Source organism: Molossus molossus, unplaced genomic scaffold (assembly GCF_014108415.1).
Source record: "Molossus molossus isolate mMolMol1 unplaced genomic scaffold, mMolMol1.p scaffold_m16_p_10, whole genome shotgun sequence".
Lineage (NCBI taxonomy): Eukaryota > Metazoa > Chordata > Mammalia > Chiroptera > Molossidae > Molossus > Molossus molossus.
The window spans coordinates 51,784,647-51,809,538 of record NW_023425345.1 but is presented as its reverse complement, the minus strand read 5'-3'; the positions used below and the strand labels follow the sequence as shown (position 1 = coordinate 51,809,538).

At 40.0% G+C, this 24,892-nt stretch overlaps 1 protein-coding gene and 1 long non-coding RNA gene across 7 annotated transcripts in view; one reads left to right on the top strand and one right to left on the bottom strand.

The window, feature by feature from the left end:
- LOC118623458 overlaps nt 1-24,892 on the top strand; it is an 82,737-nt gene that overhangs the window by 48,778 nt on the left and 9,067 nt on the right. Inside the window, exons 2-5 of one of the 3 annotated variants that reach the window (XR_004958286.1) lie at nt 4,997-5,085; nt 9,162-9,225; nt 18,563-18,636; nt 18,825-19,051. This is a non-coding gene — a long non-coding RNA (uncharacterized LOC118623458). Of the gene's footprint in view, nt 1-4,996; nt 5,086-9,161; nt 9,230-18,562; nt 18,637-18,824; nt 19,052-24,892 lie in introns of those variants that run through there. The other 2 variants (XR_004958285.1, XR_004958287.1) reach the window with 2 other exon arrangements.
- Nucleotides 1-24,892, bottom strand: part of ATF1 (activating transcription factor 1) — a 64,587-nt gene that overhangs the window by 31,539 nt on the left and 8,156 nt on the right. Inside the window, exon 2 of one of the 4 annotated variants that reach the window (XM_036251052.1) lies at nt 426-564. The exons of the other annotated variants lie outside the window; for them this stretch is intronic. The gene's annotated coding sequence lies outside the window, so the exon portion shown is untranslated. The remainder of the gene's footprint in view (nt 1-425; nt 565-24,892) is intronic. 4 annotated transcript variants of the gene reach the window in all.

Genomic DNA, 24,892 nt, shown 5'->3' with positions numbered 1-24,892 from the left:
CCTTGAAATGTAATCACCAAGAACGATAGGGCCCTTGCTCCATCTCTGTAGAAGGGTAGGAGTCTAATTTTGATAAGCATTGATTAGTAAAACAGATGGCTTAATCATAATGACCAACTTCCCTACCTAACATCTTCAGTACTTTTCCTTTAGGACACCTTCAGTGTTTAAAAAGGCTCCCACCTTTTGATTCGGCAGAATTCAGCTCAATTTATGCTGGAGTCTCTCTTCCCTAAGTACACTGGTCTAAATGAAATCTGTCTTGCTTTCTTTAACAAGTGTCCAGCTTTGTTTCTCTTTGACAGTACCCAATAAGGGGCTACAGAAACTAAAGGGTAAAAATAAACTGAGAATTCACAAATCTTAAGAGTCCAGATCTAGAATTACCATTACACTCAGAGAAAATAAATGAAAAGCCCCCTCACCTTTCAGACTCCAACTTAAGCCACTCACTCATCTACTGGAGATATCCTTAGTGGAATTAATTTGCATTTCTAGAAGAATAAATGCAATTATTCTTCCAGGGTGTCTGGCAATTCTAGTGGTTTTATGCAGCCTGTGGGTCTGGCAGGTAGAAAGGAGAGAAAGCACCAGATTTTGTTTTAGCTTGTATTTGTCCTTCCCCCTTATTATCACTGTTCTAACCTCACAAAACACAAACCGCTCATTACTCAAGTTTCCAAAGCCTGATGTCTTCCTACCCCCTCTTCTCAAACTTGATCATCTAAATCCTGAGGTCTTTCTCAAAGGAGGAAAAGAAAAGGCTAGTCTTCCAATTTTAACCTGAAGATGAAACATAGATGACTGCCTCCACTCATCACTTTTCAGCACTAACAGAGCTTTCTGCAATGATGAAAATGTTTTATGTTCTATGTACTATCCAATATGGTAGTCAATAGCCACATGTGAGTATCAAGCATTTTAAATGTAGCTAGTGTGTCTGAAGGACTGATTTATTTTATTTTATTTAAAAAATGTGTTCTGAGAGAGAGAGAAACACTGATCAGCTGCCTCCCGCATGTGCCCCGGGAATCGAACCCCCAACCTGAGTATGTGCCCTGACCGGGAATCAAACCTGCAACCTTTTGGTGTACGTACAACGCTCCAACCGAGCCACATCGGCCAGGGCTAATTTATTTAATTTAAAGTAATTAAAATTAAAATGGAAATATCCACTTGTGGCTAGTGGCTGTCATATTGAACAGTGCAGCTCTACATCTTAGAATGCAGAACCTGCTAGTACACTATGGCTCCAAACTCAGAACCTCTCTTAGGAGATTTTAGATGATGGAAAAAAATATTTTTTCTGGAGCTGCTCTGGTTAAACTGGGAGCTGCAGGACTTAAAGCCTCCTGGTTTCCTCTCATTACATGGGGTTAGCTGAGTGCAAAGTTCTTATACAAGTAAGTAGGCAAAAATTAGCGTACTCCTTAGCTACCTAATTAGGAGATTCCTGGACACTTGGATAAGGGAAGGTGGGAGTTAGGAGAGTGGCATGGAAAAAAAGCCTATTTGGCTAGAGTTTGAATCCAAAGTCTTCCAACTCCAGACAGGCACACAGGCTTAGGAGTCAGACCGGTCTGGGCTGATTTTCAGCTAAAGGCCCTCAGTAGCTCTGTGATGCTAAGCAAATTACTTAACCTCTAAGGACCTCAGTTTCCTCCTTTGTAAAAAGAACTAATACTATTTTTTTCACAGAGTTATAGTAAAGATTAAATCAGTAACAAGTTAAAAACAAAAGGTAGGGAAAAAAGGTTAAGAGAAGCAGCCTACATATATGTCTCTTATTTGGATCCTGGTTCAAAGTTAAATATGTGCAAAGAAATAACAATCATAGAATTTTTAAAATACTGATGAAACCCTGGCCGGTTTGGTTCAGTGGTTAAAGCATCAGCCTGCAGACCAGAGAGTCCTGGGTTTGGTTCCCGCTAGAGGCACGTACCAAAAAAAAAAAAAAAAAATACTGATGAGTATTTGATGATTAAAAATAATGTTTAGGTATGATAACTGTATTGTGGTTATATTCTTTAAAGGAGTCCTTATATTGAAGAGATACAATAAATTGAAATATTGAAGGCTAAAATAATGATATCTAGGATTCGCTTCAATATAAATCCAGTTGGTTGGGGGTTGGGGGGAATAAGAAGCCATGAGTTAATAATTGCTGAAACAGGGTGATGGGAACCATGACGGTTCAACTTAATAATCTCTTTTCCTGACTATGTTTGAAATTTTCCATAATAAGTGCTTTTCAAAACCTAGCACAAGAGTGAACACAACTGTGGTTAGTCCTGTCCTGTCCTGTCTGGCTCAAGCCCAGTGCTCTTTCCAAGACATCTTATCTCTCTTGGTGCCAGTCAAGTTTTTCAACCTCTTAGTCTATATGTTCTCAATTTGCTTCCTACACAGCAAGTTGATTTGTTTTGCTTTTTCGTTTCAAGGGAAAAAAATTTAAAAAGTACAGATTATTTTGACATTTGGAATAATGATTGTTAATTCCTACAGTACCAACTGTGGCAAACCCTTAAGCCCAGAGTATCTGCTCAATTCTTTAAAAAAAATTTTTTTCTTTATTATTTTTTTAGAGAGAGGAAGGGAGAGGGAGATTGAGATAGAAACATCAATGAGAAAGAATATTGACTGGCCACCGCCTGCACACCCCCAACTGGAGTTTGGGCTCACAACCTGGGCATGGAATCAAACTGGTGACCTCTTGGTGCATGGGATGATGTTCAAACACTGAGCCACACTGGCTGGGCATATTTGCTTAGTTCTAATGAATTAGAGCCATTAATTCAAAATACAAATAAAAAATAAAATGAACCCAGTTTTTACATATTTTAGTTTATTTAAGGTAAAGGTAATTTAAAATAATTTTGTGGTTTTAAGTGTTTTTCCATAGTTAAGTCTATGCTGTACTTGCCCTAAAATATCCCTCTTCCTAGGTCTCAAAAGATTCAAAAGACTCTTAGACAGCCAGATGTTTACATAGTAAACACTTAAAACTGACTGGAGTAAAGAACTCACATGCAACGGCATGCTTTCAGAAGAATCTCAAATCCATGTTATACCCTAAACAATTACTTATTTACTAGTTTTCTTTAAAGTATCTCCTTTTGTAAATTCAAATGTACTTAAAGGAAAGCCTTATTTACTATGATAAAAACCAGTACCACCTGCCATAACTATATGGCAAACTATAAAAATAATGAAAGAAAAAATGTTATTAAATATTGTATTTTTAGCCCAACCAGTGTGGCTCAGTGGTTGAGGGTTGACCTATGCACCAAGAGGTCACTGGTTCAATTCCCATGCAGGGCACATGTCCAGGTTGTGGGCCAAATCCCCAGTGGGGGGCATGCAGGAGGCCACCAGTTGATGTTCTCTCTCATCAATGTTTCTATCTCTCTCTCCCTCTCCATTCCTCTCTAAAATCAATAAAAAAATTTTTTTAATATTGTATTTTTAATTTCAAAACCAATAATCTAAAAAGTCTTACCATGGTTTACACAAAGTCGTGCACAGAATGGCTACTTCCTCTCTCCCGCCTCATCTCAAACCATGTTCCCTAGTTCTGCCCACAGTGGACACTGATAGTCCCTTCTACTTTTTATGCTCTTTAGACCACAGGTCTTTGGCATAAGATATTCCCTCACATGTCTAGAAAGGTCTTCCCTTCCTTCCTGGAAAGGTTAACACCTACTCATCCTTCAGATCACAACTCAAGCATCACTTCTTTAGCAAAGCTGTCCCATTCCCAACAAAGTCAAATTCTCTATTATAGTCTCTTGTACTGACCTATGTATTCTATGTACAATCCCTTGTAGCATTCTCAGAGTCAGTTTCACATCTTGGTGAATATCTGGCCTGTGTCTTGTCTCCTCCACTACATAGCAAACACCATGAAGGAGAGGACCTTGCCTCTTTTTGCTCTACACTGTATTCCCAGCTAGAGTCTTAACCCAACTGGCATATTAGATCCTACATAAAGCATTGTTTAGTGAATTAATGAAATATCTCCCAATTTTGGACATTATAATTTAGTAAAGTTATTCCTATAATTTCTCCTAGGTATATCTTTGACTTTTTCTAACTTGAATTCTGTATTTCCTCACTTTAGGGCACTTGACCAATTTTCTTATTTCCAGCCAAGAAACAATAAGGGGTAAGGCACAGGAAATAATGCCAACCTTCCCTGATTCCTCAGGCCACCATGGCCAGGGAGAAATTTTTTCTGCTCTTAGTTTTAGTAGGCCCATTCTCATTGTTGATAACCCTTCTCTTTCCAGCCAATTTCCTAACTTTCAAACAAGAGATCTGATGTCTTTGAATTCACAATAAAAATAGAAATGCTCATCCTTGCATTCATTACCTAAAGAGATCTGGAATACCACCAGTGGTGGGGAATGTGTACCACATTTTGAGAAATACTACTCTAGAAAATTGGACTGGGGGTGGGTTAAATAAGCAAATCTAAGCAATATTATCTTTTGAATATAAAGACTAAGATTCTGGATTAAACAGATAACAAGACTCAATAAATGTTAACCAGGTGCCATGACAGACCTTCAAGATTATAAAACAAACAAACCAGACAACAGCCATAGTTACTGCCTCCAGAGCCAATCACAAAGAGACAAAGAGTTTAAAATATACTGTTTAAAATATACATATGCCTTAATATATGGCATTTATTTGTTCTTAAAAGCCTGGCTGGAAAGCAAAATTTAACACCAAACAAATGTTTGAAAGAGAGTGAGTGAGTGTGTGTGTATGTAAAGAGAGTGGAGATATGTGTGGCAAAAGTAAAAGAATAAAACCATCTAGTTTTTTGTCATCTAGAAAAAATAATGGGAAATTAGAAATAGGGAGAGGGTGGGACAAAAAGGAGATATACTGTTACATCCTTCTGGTTGAGAGACAATTTTCTATGGGTGTTTCTGTGAATATTCTGAGCAGAGGCATTGACAACTTTTGTTCTGGATTATTTTTTCAGGATGTTGATGTGGTGAATGGCTTTGGAAGACAAATTAGAGCTCCCTTCAAGACAAAGGGCAGATTTGTTTGCTGTCCAGAATAATAAAGGTAATGTGTTCCTCAAAGGCAAAGGTTAGAAAGTTTTGCTAGCAGTTCTCTTTAGAAGTTTGATGTTTCTGCTTGGCCAGTGTGGCTCAGTGGATTGAGCAGTCACCTCATGGACTTAGAGGTCCCAGTTCAATTCCCGGTCAGGTCACATGGCCAGGTTGCAGGCTCGATCCCCAGTAGGGAATGCGCAGGAGGCAGCCGATCAATGTATCTCTCTCACATTGATGTTTCTATCTCTCTCTCTCTAAAATAATCAATGAAAATAAAAATAAAAGTTTGGTGTTTCCTAAGCTTGGAGTCCCACTCAGCAATGATGCGAACTCACTACAAGTAGTAATGCATCCACCTGAGCCACTCTGCATTACCCTATGGAACTTGGAGGGAAAGAGGAACTAAGCGAACATGAAGCTCATGCTGTTTGCTGTGGTACAAGTTATAAAGTCCTTTTTCTCTGAATCAGGATTCTCACGTCTTCTGCCAGCATCCACGAAACTGAGGCAATCTATCTTATTAGCTTGCAGGCAGGATAGTCTGAGATCCTTCATATTTATTGACACTTCTCTGTCCTCTGCTTTATTTACACAATATTCTAAAGATTTTAGGTTCTAAATCACCAAAAATCTGAGCTAGAGCAAGAACAAATAAAGAGTAAACAGAATAGCCTATCAAAGCAGTCCTGAATTGCTCTTGAGAGAGGGGTACCTGATAGGAGACCCCTATTAACTGGGGCTTGCAAAGGGCCACACATTCAGGGTAAGATAACAGAAAGTTAGTTGTGTGGGTATGGAGGAGGGAAGGGCTGAAGAAGCTAGCTCTCCAACAGATTTATAGCACAACTCAACATCACCATGGTCCAAAAAGACAAGAGCCTCAAACCCTAAAGTAGTTTCCTAGGCACCAGGCACCAGTAAATTCTTTTGGGAGAAAGGCACTCTCATCCTTGGCCACAAATAATTCCATTTCGATTTTTCAAGATTAATGGGCAGCCAAGAATAAAAAATAACCACCATGCGCAAGAAGCAGAAACAATAGACAGCGGAATCAGACCCAGGTGATTTTAGATACTGACAAGAGAAAAAAGATTATAAAACAATTATGCTTACTATGTTCATAAAGAAATAGTAGATTCTGGTTTAAGACAAGAATTTTTTCTTTATTGATTTTAGAGAGAGAGGAAGGGAGAAGGAGAGAGAGAGAGAGAGAGAGAGAGAGAAGCATCGATGAGAGAGAACATCGACTGGCCACTTCCTGCATGTCTCCCACTGGGGACTGGGCCCACGACCTGGGCATGCATCCTGAGTGGGAACTGAGCCAGCAAACTCTTGGTGCATGGACTGACGCTCAACCACTGAGCCATACCAGCCAGACAAGACAAGATTTAAAATATCTCCAGGAAACAGAAAACTGCAATAGATTTAAAAAAGAATCAAACAGATTTTATATAAATAAAGACATAATCCTTGAAAAAATTTTAAAATCACGTTTCAGATATACCAGCAAATTAGACAAAGCTAATGTGAGAATTAGTGAGGTGGATGACAGGTAAGAAGAAATTACCTGAACTGCAACATAGGGAGACAAACAGATGGAAAACATATGATAAGTTAAGAGACAGAGGACAAAGTGAGAAGGACAAAGAGTGGGCCAGGGGCAAAATGTGAAGAGATAGATAATGGCTGAACATGTTATATAAATAATGATAGATACCAATTCATACATTCAAGAAACCTAATAACTCCCATGTGGAATAAATTTAAAAATACCACACCTAAATGTAACATAATGGAAGCTGTAAAACTAAAGAGAAGACTATAAAAGCAATGGAAGGAAAAAAGACTGATTATATTTAAAATAGCAATAGTCCACTCACTTCTCAAAGGCAACAATGAAAAACAGAAGCCAGCAGAATATTTTAAACATGTTTAAAAAATAACCTAGGATCCTATGCTCAGTGAAAATACCTTTTATTGACTTACTTTTTAAATGATTTTTAGAGAGAGGGAGAGAGAGAGAGAAAAACACTGATGTGTGAGTGCAACGTCAATCAGTTGCCTCCTGCATGCCCCCTACTGGGAATGGACCCCCACAATCAAGGCATGTGCCCTGACTGGGAACCAAACCAGTCACCTTTCAATGCATGGGAGGATACCCAATCAACTGAGCCACACTGGCCAGGGCAAAAATACCTTTTAAAAACGAGGATAAAATAGGTATTTTCAACAAACAAAAACAGGTAAGTTGCCCTGGGCGGTTTGGCTCAGTGGTTGGAGCGTCGGCCCGCGGACCAGGTTCGGTTCCTGCTAAGAGCATGTACCTCGGTTGCAGTTTGTCCCCGGCCCTGGTTGGGGTCGTGTGGGTGAAACATCTCTCACATAGAAGTTTCTCTCTCTTCTACCTCTCCCCTTCCTGCTCTGTCTGAAGATAAATGCAAACAAACAAATAAAAACAGGTAAGTCACTGCTATTGGAAGACTTACATCAAAGCAAATTCTAAAGTAGTGATTCTCAGCCAGTAATGATTTTGCCCCCAACCCCACATCTGGCAACATCTGGGGACATACAGGTTATCACAATGGTGGTGTGGGTGTGGGTGTGGGTGTGGGTGTGGTCCTTACATTTAGTGGCAGAGGCCAGGAATGCTGCTGGACAACCCACAATGGAGTCAGTTCCCCACAACAAAAAATTAACCAGCCCAAAATGTCTATAATGCTGAGGTTTCTCTAAAACACATACTTACGGTAAAAGAAAAGTAATCTCAAACAGAAGCTTAGACATGTAAAAAGGAATGAAGAGCAATACAAGTGATAAATATGCAGGGAAAAAAAGCAATGCTGACTGCATAAAATAATTATGATGTTTTATGGGATTAAAAGAGAAAAAGATAAAATTAAGTCCTAACAGTCTTCGAGGAGTGTTGCTGTGGTTTCCTGCTTCAACAGTGCTTGGATGGAACTTGGTGCTCAACCCATCCCAGCCAGTCACCCAGATCCAGCCTTCCGCCACCTTCTCACAGCACCCACAGCCCCAAGGCCCTCCAGCTCCAGCGCCATGCAGCCGCTGCTCCTTAGCCATCCATCATGACATCCACTGTGTCCACCTCACAGGTGTGCCAGAACTACCTCTAGGACTAGGAGGCCACCATCAACTGCCAGATCAATCTGGAGCTCTATGCTTCTTCCTACCTGTCCATGTCTTACTACTTTGACTGCAATAATGTGGCTTTGAAGAACTTTGCCAGTTACTTTCTTCACCAATCTCATGAGGAGAGGGAACATGCTGAGAAAATAATGAAACTGCAGAACCATTGAGTTGGCTAAATCTTCTTCCAGAATATAAGAAACCAGACCTTGACGACTGGGACAAGGGGCTAAATGCAATGGAACTTGGAAAAAGTATGAATCGCTACTGGATTTGTACAAACTGGCCACTGACAAAAATGACCCTCACTTGTGTGTAATCAACTTGTGCAGGTTGGGGACCCCTGAAATGGGCAAGGCTGAGTATCTCTTTGACAAGCATACCCTGGGAGACAGTGATGAGAGCTAATCCTTAGGCTGGCTTCCCATAGCCATGGGGGTGACTTCCCTGTCACCAAAGCAGTACGTGCATGTTGGAGCACCTTTACCTTTTCTATAACTTATACCAAACCATTCACTTACATCTTTTCATGTGTACCATTCCTTCAAATAAAGTAATTTACACCTCCCCCCAAATTAAGTCCTAACAATAGTAACAACTTAGTTCCAAGGTCACTGGATCATCTGAGAGAACAGTAAAAGTATTGAATAACTTTAGACATGACTAAGTAGACATGCTATAATTGGGATAATTACTGAAAAAGTAGTAATCCAGTTTATATACAGTCCAAATTAATATAAGTGATGGTGGGATAACATGAGAAGAAATAATTCAAAAGAAGACAAGGAGAGAACACGTGGGCCAAAAAGCACAAAATAAAGATGGTAGGTCTAAACCATAAATATATATATATGGTGTATACACACACACACACACACACACACACACGTATCAGTAAAAGTCTAGATGATACAATGAAATACTATGGTCTAATTTCAGGTTGGTCTAATTTAAAAGAAGACAAGGAGAGAACACGTGAGCCAAAAAGCACAAAATAAAGATGGTAGGTCTAAACCATATATCAGTTAACAGTCTAGATGATACAATGAAATAATATGGTCTAAACTCTCTCTCTCTCTCTCTCTCTCTCTCTCTATATATATATATATATATGGTGTGCATATATATATCAGTAAAAGTCTAGATGATACAATGAAATACTACTTAGCCATAAAAAAGAATGAAATCTTGCCACTGCAACAACATGGATGGCCCTTGAGGGCATTATGCTAAGTGCAATAGGCCAGAAAACAATAAATACCATATGATTTCGATTGTTGGTTGCTAGAGGTGGGGGTTTGCGGGTGGGCAAAATGAGTGAAGGCGGTCAAAAGATACAAACTTCAAGTTATAAAATAAATAAATCATAGGGATATAATATACAGTGTGGTGAATATAGTTAATAATACTGGGTTGTGCCTGCCGGTTTGGCTCAGCGATTAGAACGTCGGCCTGTGGTCCAGAGAGACCTGGGTTCTGTTCCCACTAAGTTGCAGTTTGTCCCTGGTCCTGGTTGGGTCGGGTGGGAGGCAGCCAGTCTATGTGTCCCTTTCACATCAATGTTTCGCTTTCTCTCTCTTCCTCTCTCTACCTCCCACTCTATCTGAACAAAAAAATGGAAAAATATCCTTGGGTGAGGATAAAAAAATACTGGGTTGCATATTTGAAAGTAGCTAATAAAGTAAATCTTAGAAGTCTTCACCACAAGAAAAAAGTTATTTTTTTTAAAAAAACTAGGTATGCTGATAGATGTTAACAAGAGATTATCGTAATGATCATTTCACAATGAATACAGATATTGAATCAAGTTGTACACCTGAAACTAACATTGTATGTCAATTATACTGTCAAGAAAACAAAACAAAACTGCAATGAGCTACTGTTACATATCCACCAAAATGGTTATAAGTTAAAGGAATTCACAATACCAATTTTGGGCACTTAATGAATCAACAACAGTGCTCTCATACACTTCTGGTGGTGGTGTAAACTGGTAAAAGTTTGTAAAATTGTTGGCAACGTCTTTCATAAGTGAACATTTGCATACCCTATGACCAAGCAGTTCATGTGCAGCACAGACATGTACAAGAATATTCATTAAGCCTGGAAGGTGTGGCTCAGTGGACTGTCATTCCTTGGATTGAGAGGTTCTGGTTCAATTCCCAGTCAGGGCACATGCCTGGGTTGTGGACTTGATCCCCAGTAGAGGATGTGTGGGAGGCAGCCAATAAATGTTTCACTCTCACATTGTTGTTTCTATCTCTCTCCACCTTCCTTTCTAAAAAAACAAAAATCAAAAACCAATAAAAACATATTTTTAAAGAATGTTCATTAGGACTTAGGACTTCTGGTCAAGATGGTGGCGTAGGTAAATGCGGTATCATGTCCTCCTACAACCACACCAAAGTTACAACTAAACTACAGAACAACCATCATTCAAAACCACTTGAAATCAAGCTGAATGAAAGTCTTACAACTGCCCTGGCTGGTTTGGCTCAGCGGTTAGAGCGTCAGCCTGTGGTCCAGAGAGACCCGGGTTTGGTTCCTGCTAAGAGCATGTACGTCGGCTGCAGTTTGTCACGGGCCTTGGTTGGGTCATGCGGGTGGCAGCCACTCGATGTATACCTTTCACGTCGATGTTTCTCCTCTCTCTCTCTCTCTCTCTCTCTCCCCCCCTCCCTCCTGCTCTATCTAAACAAAAAATAAAAAAATGTCCTTGGGTGAGGATAAAAAGAAAAAAGTCCTACAACTACGGAATTAAAGAAGCAACCACATAGAGACTGTTAGGAGGGGTGGAGGTGGAGGGGCTGGTCTCACACCCACGGGTGGTGGATAAAAATCAGGAGGTACCTTGGCTGGGAAGGTCCTCCCTGAGGACTGAGGGGTCCCCATCCCACACCAGGCGCCCCGCTCAGGGTTCCAGTGCCAGGAAGAGAAGTCCCCATAACTTCTGGCTGGAAAAACCAGCGGGAACAGAGGCTCAGGGAGGTTGAGGCGGCTGGAGCCCCAGGCAGCTCCTTAAAGGGCCCGCGCACGAACTTATCGGACTCACTTCCTCTAAGCTTGGAGGGGAGGCAGCTGGTGGGGCGCCAGAGACATATAGGGAAGAACTGAGTTGTTTGGCATTGGAGCAAGGGCTGGAGAGGGGGCTTTCTCCCAAACAAATGTGCTGTCAGAGGCCTTTGTTCCTTTGGTGAGCCCTTCCCTGGGGTGGCAGACAGCCCCATATCTGGGACTCTAGCAACCTGGCTCATACTGGTTGCCGCTCCCTGGTGATTCCCTGAGGCCCCGCCCCACTCAACTTTCAGGCTCACCCAAGCCGTTGCCAGTTGCTTAACCATAGGAATGGCTTGTCTTGGATCCTGCTTCAGGTTTTCCTAAATTCTTTCAAACAAGCAGCATCTGGTCTCAGCTAACCCCATACCTCTCATTAAGTAATACATAGAAACAAACACAGGGAGGTAGCCAATATGAGGAGACAAAGAAACAGGTCCCAAATGAAAGAACAGAACAAAACCCCAGGAAAAGAACTAAGCAAAATGAACTTAAGCAACCTAACAGATGCTGAGTTCAAAATACTGCTTATAAGGATGCTCAATGAACTTAGTGAGAACCTCAGTGAACTTAGTGAGGGCCTCCAGAGCATAAAAAAGGACCAGTCAGAAATGAAGGAGGCACTAACTGAAATAAAGAATAATTTACAGGGAATCAATAGTAGAGTAGGTAAAGCCAAGAAGTAAACCATCGATTTGGAATATAAAGAAGCAAAAAACACCCAATCAGAACAGCAAAAAGAAAAAAGAATCAAAAACAATGAGGATAGTGAAAGGAGCCTCTGGGACAACTTCAAGAGTGCCAACATTTGCATCTTGGGGGTGCCAGGAGGAGAAGAGAGAACAGAAATCGAAAACCTATTTGAAACAATAATGGCAGAAAACTTCCCTAACTTGGTGAAGGAAACAGACATACAAGTTCAGGAAGCACAGAAAGTCCCAAACAAGATGAACCCCAAGAGGCCCACACCAAGACACATCATCATCAAAATGCAAAAGGTTCAAGGCAAAGAGAGGATCTTAAAAGCAGCAAGAGAAAAGCTGTTAGTTACCTACAAGGGCGTTACCATAAGACTGTCAGCTGATTTCTCAAAAGAAATTTTGCAGGCCAGAAGGGAGTGGCAAGAAATATCCAGAGTGATGAAACGCAAGAACCTACAACCAAGATTACTCTATCCTGTAAAACTGTCATTTAGAATCGATGGCTATATAAAGAGCTTCCCAGACAAGAATAAGCTAAAGAAGTTCATCACCACCAAACCGTTATTATATGAAATGTTGAAGGGTCTTTTTGAAGAAAAAGATAAAATATATGAACAAAGAAAATAACAATGAATATTTATCTATTGACAAGGGAATCTACAAAAAAAATGAACAGGCAGAACAGAAACAATCTCATAGATACAGAGACTATTTTGTTGGTTGCCAGACGGGAGGGCGGTTGGGGGAATGGGTGAAAAAGGTGAAGGGATTAAGAAGTACAAATTGGTTGCTAGACTGACAAACCTCAAAGGGAAGGGGACTGGGGAGTGGGAAGAAATAAACCAAAGAACTTATATTCATAACCAATGGACACAGACAACAGTGTGGGTAAAGGCAGGAGGGGGAAGTGGGGAGGAGGGGATCAATGGGGAAAAATTAGGAACATCTGTAATACATTCAACAATAAAAAAAAAAAGAATATTCATTAATTACAATACACAATATCAAAAAACTGGAGGAGGGAGTCTAGAAGACTAGATATATATTTTTTTATCTGTATACTTATTCTTAAAATTTTTTTAGAGGGAGAGAAAGGGAGAGGGAGCGATAGAAACATAATGAGAGAGAAAATTCAGTGGTCACCTCCTGCATGCACCACACTAGGGATTGGGCTCACAACCAGGGCATGTGACCCGACTGGGAATTGAACTGGCGATCTCTTGGTGCATGGGTTGACGCTCAACCACACTAGTGGGGCTATACTTTTTTAAAAAAATCCTCACCCGGGGATATTTTCTCCATTGATTTTTAGAGAGAGTGGAAGAGAGAGAGGGAGGGAAGGGAAAGAGAAAGAGAGAAAGAGAAACATAGATGTGAGAGAGACACACTGATTGGCTGCTTCCATGCATGTCCCCTAGCTAGGGCCAGAGATCAAACCTGCAACCCAGGTACATGCCCTTGACTCATAATCAAACCCACAACCCTTTGGTTCAAGGGTCCAAGCTCTAACCACTGAGCAACAATGGCCAGGGCATAATCTATCTATATACTCTTAACAAGAGATACACCTAAAATGTAAGAACACAGAAAGTTTCAAAGTCAAATGCAGGGAAAAAGGTACCATTAAGGTACTACCAAATTAGCCCTAGCCAGTGTTGGCTTAGTTGGTTGAGGGTTGTTCCATGTACCGAAAGTTTGCTGATTCAATTCCTGGTCAGGGCACATGTCCGGGTTTCAGGCTCAATCCTGTGTAAGGGACATGCAGGAGCAGCTGATTGGTGTTTCCCTCTTATATCAATGTTTTCCTCTCTTTCCCCCTCTCCCTTCCTCTCTCTCTAAAAATCAATTTTAAAAAAATCTTAAAAGAAAGATATTACCAAATTAAACCCAAATTAGTATCAAAATTAGACTTTAAGGTAAAAAGCATTTCTAGAAATATACAGATAAAAGGGACAATTCTCCAGGAATATACAATTTAGAAAACCTACCTTCATTTAATAACATAGCCTCATAACACACACACACACCCACACGCACGCGCGCGCGGCCACACAGCATAAATTGAAGGACCACCAGGAGAAAAAAGTCCTCAGTTACAACAGAAGATTAATACATTTCTCTCAGTGATAGAACAAGCAGACAAAAAGTGATAGAGATATAGAAGATTTAAACAACTCAACCAACAAAGATGATGGAGTATGTATTCTGCACCCAACAGTTGCAGAATATACTTTCTTTTCAAATGAACACTAAACAATTTTTAAATTTTACCATAGATTTCATGAGAGCATTAGCTGTATTACAAATTAGTTCCTGACATTAATTTTGTGACCAAAATTGTACATATTCTATTACTTCATGAGAAGAAAAAGCAAAGAATTAAAAAAACTGGTTCTCAAGTAAAACAAGTGCTCAAAATTATATCATTTAGAAAAATGCAATGAAAATTTGAGATACAAACTCAGTATTTTTTTATGATTTCAGTAAAGCTGTAGTCTTAACCTTAAGGACAGAAAGTTGCTGTTCATGGCTCCTCTGAATAGTTAAGTGATACAATGTACTAAATTTTCTTCTAAGGTACAATTGTTCTTAGTCCTGTTATCACAAAAGCCTCTTTTATCAACAGAGAATGCTACTGTATGTACTCATATTACCTTTGAAAAAACTCACATATACACTCAAGACCTCTTCAGTTTCCAACAGCCAGATATTTTCAGTAACCAACACAAACTTCACACATTATGATACTATTTTGCTACTACTAAACTTCAGTTTCAGCCTAAATAAAAATATTATATTTTGGGGAACATTCATCTCTTATCATCGATTGTCAAGACAAGACCTCTCATGGACTGAGAGGTTCTGGTTTGATTCCCGGTCAGGGCACATGCCAGGGTTCCGGGCTTGATCCCCAGTAGGGAGCAGCTGATGGATGTTTCTCACATTGATGTTTCTATCTCATCTCTCTCTCCCCCCGTCCCTCTCTCTAAAATATCAATAAAATTATTTAAAAAAAATAAAATATGTCCGGCTGGTGTGGCTTAGTGGTTGAGCGTTGACCCATGCACCAAGAGGTCACCGGTTTGATTCCTGGTCAGGACACATGCCCAGGTTGTGGGCCCAATCCCCAGTGGGGGGGGGGGGGATTGCAGGAGGTGGCCAATCAATGTTTCTATTCTCTCTCTCCACTTCACTTCCTTTCTCTCTAAAATCAATAAAGAAAAAAAAATTAAAAATAAATAAAATAATAAAAATAAAAAAACCCTAGCTAACATCAGCCTTGATGAAAGAATGAATGCTTTCCCTTTAAAATCGGGAAAAAGAAAAGAGATGTCCATTTTTACCACTCTATTCAACACAGTTCTGGAAGTTCTAGCCAGTGCAACAAGGCAAGAAAATGAAATAAAATGCATACAGATTGGGAAAAAAAAACAAAATAAAACCATCTCTTTGCAGGTGAGATGCCAGTCTAGAAAATCACAAAATATATTAAAAACAAAAAAATTACCCCTACTAAAATAAATAAGTTCAGCAATGTTGCAAGGTACAAGATCAATAAGCAAAAATCAATTGCTTTTCTAAATACTAACAAAAACCAAAATCCAAAATCAATACAATATCATTTATAATAGAGCCAAAAAAAATATGCAGTATTATTTACAATTACACCAAAGAAAATGAAATACATGGGTGTAAATCTAACAAAATGGCCTGTATGTTGAAAATGACAAAATGCTATAGAAAGAAATCAAAGGAGATTAAATAACTAGAGAGATTTACTGTATTCAAGGACTGGAAGATTCAACAAGTAAAGATGTCAATTCTCCCCTAACTGATCTATAGGTTTTGTAGACACAGACAAGCTTATTCTAAACTTTATGTGGAAAGGGAAAGGCCCTAAAAATAGCCAAAACAATTTTGAAAAAGAAGAATAGGAGGAATCCTTTTTCCTGATGTTAAGGCTTACCATACATCCCAGACAAGAAAAGGCTTAAGGAGTTTATTACCACCGAAGCAATATTAAAAGAAATGTTCAAGGGACTTCTTTAAGAAGGGAGCCCTGGCCAGTTTGGTTCAGCAGTTAGAGTGTCAGCGTGCAGACTAAAGGGTCTTGCGTTCAATTCCTGGTCAAGGGCACGTAGCTGGGTTGCAGATTCGATCCCTGACCCTGGTCAGGATTGTGTGGGAAGCAACCAATTGAAGTGCCTCTCTCACATAGATATTTCTTTCTCTTTCTCTCTCTCCCTTTCACGCTATCTAAAAACTCAGTGGAAAAATATCCTCGGGTTAAAAGAAAAAAAAAAAAAAAGAACATAAATATGAATAACAAAATGACAATAACTACAAACCTATCAACAATCACTTTATTTATTTATTTATTTATTTATTTATTTTTTATCCTCACCCGAGGACATTTTTCCATTTTTTGTTCAGATAGAGTGAGAGGGAGAGAGAGGAAGAGAGAGAGAGAGAAACATCGACATGAAAGGGACACACTGAGTGGCTGCCACCCACACGACCAACCAGAGCTGGGGACAAACTGCAACCGAGGTACGTGCCCTTAGCGGGAACTGAACCCGGGTCTCTCTGGACCGCAGGCTGACGCTCTAACCGCTGAGCAAAACCGGCCAGAGCTCAATAATCACTTTAAATGTAAATGAATCAAATGCTCCAATCAAAAGATATATGGTGGCTGATGGAATAAGACTTTGCTTGGGGCAATGGACACATGGTGCAATGTGCAGATGAATTTTTATTGAGTTGTACACTTGAAACCTGTGTGGTTTGGCAAACCAATGTCATCCCAATAAATTCAATGAAAAAAAAAAAAAAGATACATAGCTGAATGGATAAGGAAATAAGACCCATACATATGCTGTCTACAAGAGATCCACTTCAGAAAGAAAGATACACACAGCCCTGGCAGGTGTGGCTCAGTAGTTAGAATGTCAGCCCGAGCACCAAAGGGTAGAGAGTTCAATTCCCAGTTAAGGGCACGTACCTGGGTTGCACGTTCCATCCTGGCCCCAATAGGGCACATGTAGGAGGCAACCAATAGATGTGTCTCTCTCTTACATCAATGTCTCCCCACCACAACTCTCTCTAAAAATCAATGGAAATAAATATTCTTGGATGAGGATTAAAAAAAAAAACACACACACACACACATACAGGCTGAAAATAAAGGGATAAAAAAAGATATTCCATGGAAATGAAATAAAAGCTAGGGTAGCAATACTTACATCAGACAAAATAGACTTTAAAACAAAGGCTACATATCTGGAGACAAAGAAGTACATTTCATAATGATAAAGGGATCAATCCAACAAGAGGATATAACCTTTGCAAACATTTATGCACCCAACATAGGAGCACCTAAATATATATAAAGCAAATATTGATGGACATAAAGGCAGTAATGAACTACGGTCATAGTAGGTGACTTTAACAGCCCACTGACATTAATGGATACACTGTCTAAAGTTAATAAAGCTATTCCAGCTTTCTCTGAATTAGTTTTGCATGGCATATCTTTCTCCATTTCTTCAACTTTAAAATCTAAGTCTTTATAATGAAAGTTCATTTTTATAGACTGTATAAAGACAAAAATTGCTTTTTAGCCAATCTGACAATCTTTTTTTAATTAGTGTACTGAGACAATTCACATTCACACTGATTATTGATATATTTGGATTTAAATCTACCATCTTGCTAGTTGTTTTTTATGTAATGGTTTAGATTTTTCCATGTATTCTTTATTCCGCCCTCTCTGGTATTAATTGAGCTTATTTTATGATGCCATTTCATTTCTGTATGTGACATATTATTTATACCTCTTTCAAAACTTTCTTAGTGGTTGTCCCAGGCAATATACATGATTAAATTGTGAGTTCATTTTCAAATAAAATTATACCATTTCATGTGTCATGAAAGGACCTTAACATATATTATCAGTTCCTTCTTCCTATCTCTTGTGTCATTCTTGCCATATATTTCAATTTTACATAGGCTACAACACTCAATACACTGTACTATTATTATTTTTAAAAGTTATTTTTGAAACAATTAAAAAGTAAAAAAAAAACCCTTTTTAAGGTTTACTATACATAATAATCAAGACAGTGTGGTGTTGGCAGACAGACACAGAGATCAATGACACAATAAAGAACCCAAGAGCAAACAAATATGCCCAATTGATTTCTGACAAAGGTGCTAAAGCAATTCAATGGAGAAAGGATACTCAAATGGTGCTACAGCAGTTATATATCCATAGGAAAAAACAAAAATCCTCAAATCCATACAAAAGTTAACTTAGAGTTATGGACTTAAATGTAAAATATAAAACTGTTAGAAAAAAACAGAGGAAAAAAATCTTTGAAATATAGGGCTAGTCAAAGAGTTCTGAGACACCAAAAGCACAATCCATAAAAGAAAAAAACTGATAAATTGGACCTAATCAAAACTTAAGACAGTTGGCTCTGTGAAAAATCCTATTAAGCAAATAAAAATTATTCTTCTACTCTCTCATGCCATCCTACTGGAACATTCAAATAAACTCACCTAGATTTCTAATTCACTCTATAGGAGGATCTGTCTTTACCAAAAAGTAAAACCCAGATGACCAAGAATATCCAAGACATTAGATGAAGAATCTCCGGGTAAGAAAGGATTACTAAAAGCTCTGGTGCACACACAAACATTCTTAGCATATCCCTGGACAAACCTTGGGTTCAATTTTCAAGTCAAAAATATGAATGGAATGATCAATCTGTTTTAAAGTGTATTGGAGCAAAGACTACTTGTAATTTCTTCAACTATCCTATTTATCCTCATTCTCTACCTTCAGGGAACAAAGGACTGTGGTGATTACAGACTCTGGAGTTATAGCAGACATTATGATGTAACCACCCAGATCCCTTCCACTAGTTAAGGACTTATTTCCCAATTGCTGGAGGACAGCCGGGGCAGAGTGTTCAGTTGTCTTTGGAACTGCCTTGGATGATGAGAGTCACCTTGCTGGAGGCTGCACACACCCCCTTCCCAAGATCTAATGACTGGTGCGTGCTGGGATACAAAGGCCTGGCTGGTCCCTTACCCCAATTCTTACGAACTATCTCTGCTAAAGCTCTCTATGGGGTTGGTTGAGGCCTTCACTGAGAATGAATCCTCCCTCTGGTTCAATCCTGCTTTTTTCTCTTCCTTTTTTTCCCTTCCAAAGGTGGTAATCCCAAAAGGACTCCCTAATAAACCTTCTGCATGCTAATCTCTATCTCATTGTTGGCTTCCTGGGGAAACCAAAGTGTGACAGAAGTCAAACGGCTGGAATTCAAATTTTGTCTCTAGCTTTACTGGCCATATTACCTCTAAAATGGGCATTTGCAAATACAGAATCCTTGAATAATGAGGATCGACTGTGTAATAGTTATTTTTTACTCCTCATTTGACCTACCAGCATTTTACACAGTTGACTATCACCTCATTCTTCATTTACAAGATCCCAGTTCCTCTTAATTTTCCTCTTACCTCACTGACCATCCCATTTAATCTCCCCAAATTCCAAATTTAGAAAGCCCCAGAGGAAAATCCATTGACCTCCCGATCATACTTATCCCACAGTGATCTCATCTAGTCCCATGACTTTAATTATATTTATGTTAAATAGATATTGTCCCACAGCTCTCCAATGCTCTGTTGTTTTTCTCCCTACTTTTTTCTCTTTGTTTTAAGTTGGGATAATTTCTATTGACCTATCTTCAAGTTCACCAATTCTTTCCTTGGCTGTATCAAGTCTACTAATACTCCATCTATGTCATAATTAAAAATAAAATTTGTTTGTTAATCCTCATCCAAGAATATTTTTTTCCCCACTGATTTTTACAGCGTGGAAGAGAGGAATGGAGGGAGGGAGTGAGAGAGAGGGAGAGAGGTAGAGATGAAGTGAGAGAGAAAACACAGATGTGAGAGAGACATATCAATCGACTGCTTTCCACACATGCCCCTACCGGGAATCGAACCCACAACCCTCTGGCATTCAGGTTGATGCTCCAACCACTGAGCCACACCAGCCAGGGCTATGTCATTATTTTTATTTCTAGCATTTCCATTTGACATATGAAAATTATTTATTTTTATTTTTGACAGTGGGTTTTTTTTATTTGTACATGTTTCATAATTTCTGCATTAGTATTTAAGCCTGAGGTACACCTCTTCTTCTACTAGCTATTAGTTGGTGGGGTGGGGTTGGAATGAGGTGAGAGGGGGTAGGGATTGAGTTAATCTATTCAGGAATTGAGCTGGGTTTGGGTTTTCTTGTTATGATTACCTAAGTACACTACCAGCTACAAATTCCTCCAGTGTGACCTACTGCTTAGAGTGGAGGCTGGTTTGGCAGAATTTTTCTCCATGTTCTTACTCCACCCTCAGCTTTAGGCTTTCTCTGTACACGTGCCCCAGAGGCTCTTTCCATACTCTTGTCCCTCCCCAGGGGTAAATTGCTGTTGATTTACTTGCTAGCAGGGGAAAGGTGCTCTGTCATCCTGATAGTCTCAAGCCCTACATCCCTGGGTCTCAGTGGGTAGGGCTTTCTCCCAGTAATAGGAAAATTAATGATCTGAACCTAGGACAGTGTCCTGTCCTTCCCTGAGGGTTTATGGATTTTCTTTTTCTTTTCACATCTGCCAGCCACAATGGAAAATGGGATTTATTCCCTTCCCCCAGTAGCTTAAAACTGTTTCCACAATTAAAAGGGGTGCAGGGAGGCTTCCCCTAGTCTCCCTTGCTTCTCCCAATCCTTCTCATGAGCAACTGTTGAAGGTTCTTGGAGAAAAGCCTACAAGTGGGTGTTACATACCCTTGTGTCTGCAGTTCCCAAGGGTTCTACACTTACACTTTAACAATTCATTAAAAATATAGCTGAGCCCTGGCCGGCTTAATTCAGTGGTTAAAGCATCAGCCTGTGAACCCAAGAGTCCCGGGTTTGATTCCACCCAAGGGCACTTACCTTGGTTGTGGTTCGTCCCCAGCCCCGGTTTGGGTTGTGTGGGTGGCAACCAACTGATGTCTCTCTCTCACATCAATGTTTCTCTCCTTCTCTTTCTCTCTCTCCCCCGCCCCCCACTCTGTCTGAAGATAAATGTAAAAATATCCTCAGGTGAGGATTAAAAAAAAATTTATAAAAATATAGCTGAATTCTTCCCCTCTGTACGATAGCCCTGCCTTCTTCCTATCCTCTGCTACTAGTAAGCTATACCCACATGAAACCTCTGATGGATTGAGAGAAGTTATTATTTTGTATATTATAGCTTCTTCGTATTTTAGGGTGGGATCAATCAATACTCTTTCTTTCTATATCCTAAGTGGAAGCCAGAAATCACCCCCATAAGTTTAATACCACCTATATATCCATTTACATTTCTGGTCTGGACTTCTCCTCTGTACTCCAGACCATATATATCCAACTGCCGACTGGAAAAATCTATTTTTATAGTTTGGCAGACAAACTCTAAGGTGGCCCCCATAAATCCCTTCCTTCTGGTGGTCATGTCTTTGTGTAATCCGCTCTCCTTGAGTGTGGGAGGGACCTGTGACTTCTAACCAACAGAATGAGGCAAGAATGATGGGATGCCATTCCTGTGATTATGTTATGTTTTATGACAAAGACATGGGATATCAGTCCCTTGATTATGTTATATTACATGACACTGTATTGCTAGCAGACTCACTCTGTGCAGTCTGCTAGACTCAGATAGAGAGCAGGCTGACAGCTCTGGGAGAGAGGGGAGACAGAGGGTGTGAAGGGTTTGAGCAAGAAAGGGAAAAAAGCCCTGGCCAGTTTGGCTCAGCGGCTGGAGCGTCGGCCTGCGGTACAGAGAGACCTGGGTTCGGTTCCCGCTAAGGGCACGTACCTCGGTTGTAGTTTGTCCCCGGCCCTGGTTGGTCGTGTGGGTGGCAGCCACTCGATGTGTCCCTTCGCATCGATGTTTCTCTCTCTCTCTCTCTTCCTCTCTCTCCCTCCCACTCTATCTGAACAAAAAATGGAAAAATGTCCTCGGGTGAGGATAAAAAAAAAAAAAAAAAAGGGAAAAAAAAAGAACTCACTGACAAGGACAACTGTGTGGCGATTGTGGGGGGGGGAGGGGTGTTTGTGGAGGTGAGAGAGGATATGGGGGGATAAATGGTGATGGAAAGAAATTAAATATACATATATTTCAAAAACGAAGAAGCAAGCTGCCATGCTGTGAACTGCTTACGGGGAGGGCCACATGGCAGCAAATTGAAAGCTATCTCTAAAAGTTGTCAGTGGCCTCCAGCCAACAAAAAACTGAAGCTCTCAGTCCTACAGCTGCAACAAATAAATTCTGCCAACAACCTGAGTAAACTTAGAAAGGGACTGTTCTCCAGTCTAGCCTCCTGATAAAAACCCAGCCCTAGCCACCTTGCTTGTAGCCTGTGAAACTGAAGCAGAGAATCCAGCTAAGACATGCTGGACTCCAAATAAATTGTGAGATAATAAATGTGTTCTAAGGCACTAAATTTGTGGCAATTTGTTTTGCAGCATAGAAAACTAATACAGATAGTATCACAAACTTTACAAGCCAAGTTCATAACTGCTAACATATCCTCAAAAAGTAAAGAAAAATGTGCTCTAGTGTTGTCCATCTAAATAAATGGCAATTCATCAGGCTGCTGTGGCTCAGTGGTTGAGCACTAACCCGTGCACCAAGGGGTCGCCAGTTTGATTCCCCGTCAGGACACATGTCCAGGTTGTGGGCCTAATCCCCAGTGCGGGGCATGCAGGAGGCGGCCAATTGATGTTCTCACTCATCAATGTTTCTCTCTCTCCCTCTCACTTCCTTTCTCTCTGAAATCAATAAAGAAAAAAAAATTTACAAAAAGAAAATGGCAACTCTATTCGTACAGTTTTTCAAGCCAAAAACCATCCAATCAATCTTGACTCCTTTTTTTTTTTAAATCTCTAAAACCCACATCAAATCCCAAAGCAAACACTGTTGGTTTTACAACCAAGTTACTATATGGATACTCTAACTTTATTTCAGTACCACCACTACTACCACATTGGTCGAAGCCACTACCGTCTCTTATGCACTTTCTTTTTTTTTTAGGTTTATTTGTTTATTATTTATTTCCTCACCCGAGGACATTTTTCCATTTTTTGTTCAGACAGAGTGGGAGGGAGAGAGTGAGGGAGAAAGAGAGAGAGAGAGAGAGAGAGAGAGAGAGAGAGAGAGAGAGAGAGAAACATTGATGGAAAAGGGACACATCGAGTGGCTGTCATCTGCATGACCCAACCAGGGCCGGGACAAACTGCAACCGAGGTACACGCCACGCCCTTAGCAGGGGCAGAACCCAGGTCTCTCTGGACCGCAGGCCAATGCTCTAACTGCTGAGCCAAACCAGCCAGGGCTCTTATGCATTTTATAACTGCCTCCTAACTGGTTTTCCTGCTTCCACTTAAGCAGCCAGTGATCCTATTAAAATATCAGTCAGATAATGTTTTTACTCAAAAACTCGAAAGGTTCCTCATTTCACCCAGATTAAAAACCATAAAATCTTTTTTTTTTTTAAATACATGTCTTAAAAAATTTTCTTTAATTGATTTTAGAGAGAAAGGAGAGGAGAGAAAGATAGAAACATGGATGAGAGATAACATTGATTGGCCGCCTCCTGCCTGCCCCCCACTGGGGATTTGGCCCACAACCTGGGCATGTGCCCTGACTGGGAATCGAACTGGCGACCTCTTGGTACATGGATCGATGCTCAACCACTGAGCCACACTGGCCGGACAAAACCCATAAAATCTTACAGTGGCATATTAGGCCTATGTTATCTGACACTCTTCCCTCTCACCCACTCTCTGCTTCATTTTGTATCACTCCTCATTTATCTCTCTTCCACCGCTCTAGCTTCCTTGCTGTTTCTTAACCATGTCAAGCATCTGTCATTCTCAGAGTTTTATAACCACTGGTCCATATAATTGAAGAGGTTATTTCCACAGATAGGACTTCTCTGACTACCTCATATAAAAAGGCAAGTCCCAATGTCCCACCAATAACTCCCTATCCTTTCTACCCTGCTCTAATTAGTTTCCACAGCACACCCTGGGAACTGATATCCATTTTATTGCCTGTCTTCCCAAAACCCCAATGTAAGTTCCATGACAGCTGACACTTTTGTTCACTGCTGTATCCCCAGATTAAACTGAGTGATTGAATAAATACTGCTGTATTAGATTCCGTTTCCTTACAGAATTTAGACAGTCAAGCCACAAGAATATTTTGGATATAAAATCAGTGACGTCTTATTTAAAAACCACTATACAACTGGCTGGTTCAGCTCAGTGGTTGGAGCATCGGCCCACGGACCAATGAGTCGCAGGTTTGATTTCCATCAAGGGCACGTACCTCGGTTGTGATTTGTCCCAGGCCCTGGTTGGGGTCATGCAGGAGGCAGCCACTCGATGTCTCCCTTTCACATTGATGTCTCTTTCTCTGTTCCTCTCTCTCCCTCCCACTCTATCTGAACAAAAAATGGAAAAATGTCCTCAGGTGAGGATAAAAAAAAAAATTGTTTACCATCCAGAAATGTATTTATTTTACTTCACTGTAAATATGGTTCTGAGGAAACCTGGAAAACAGTCATAGGTAACCAAAATAACTGAGATTTATAAGTAAACTAACTGGATTACATTTCTGTGAAGGGCTCAAATAACAGAAAGGTAACTGGAAGACTCCATCATTGTTTTTCCAGCACCATCTGGAGAAGATACTGTTATTTTTCACAGATATAACCAAATAGTAGAGAAAGATGCATCAAGCTTAAAAGAGTGACCCTTTAGGTCCTTGGTTCTCAAACTTTTTGGCTTCAAACCCCTTTTATACTCTTATTAATTACTGA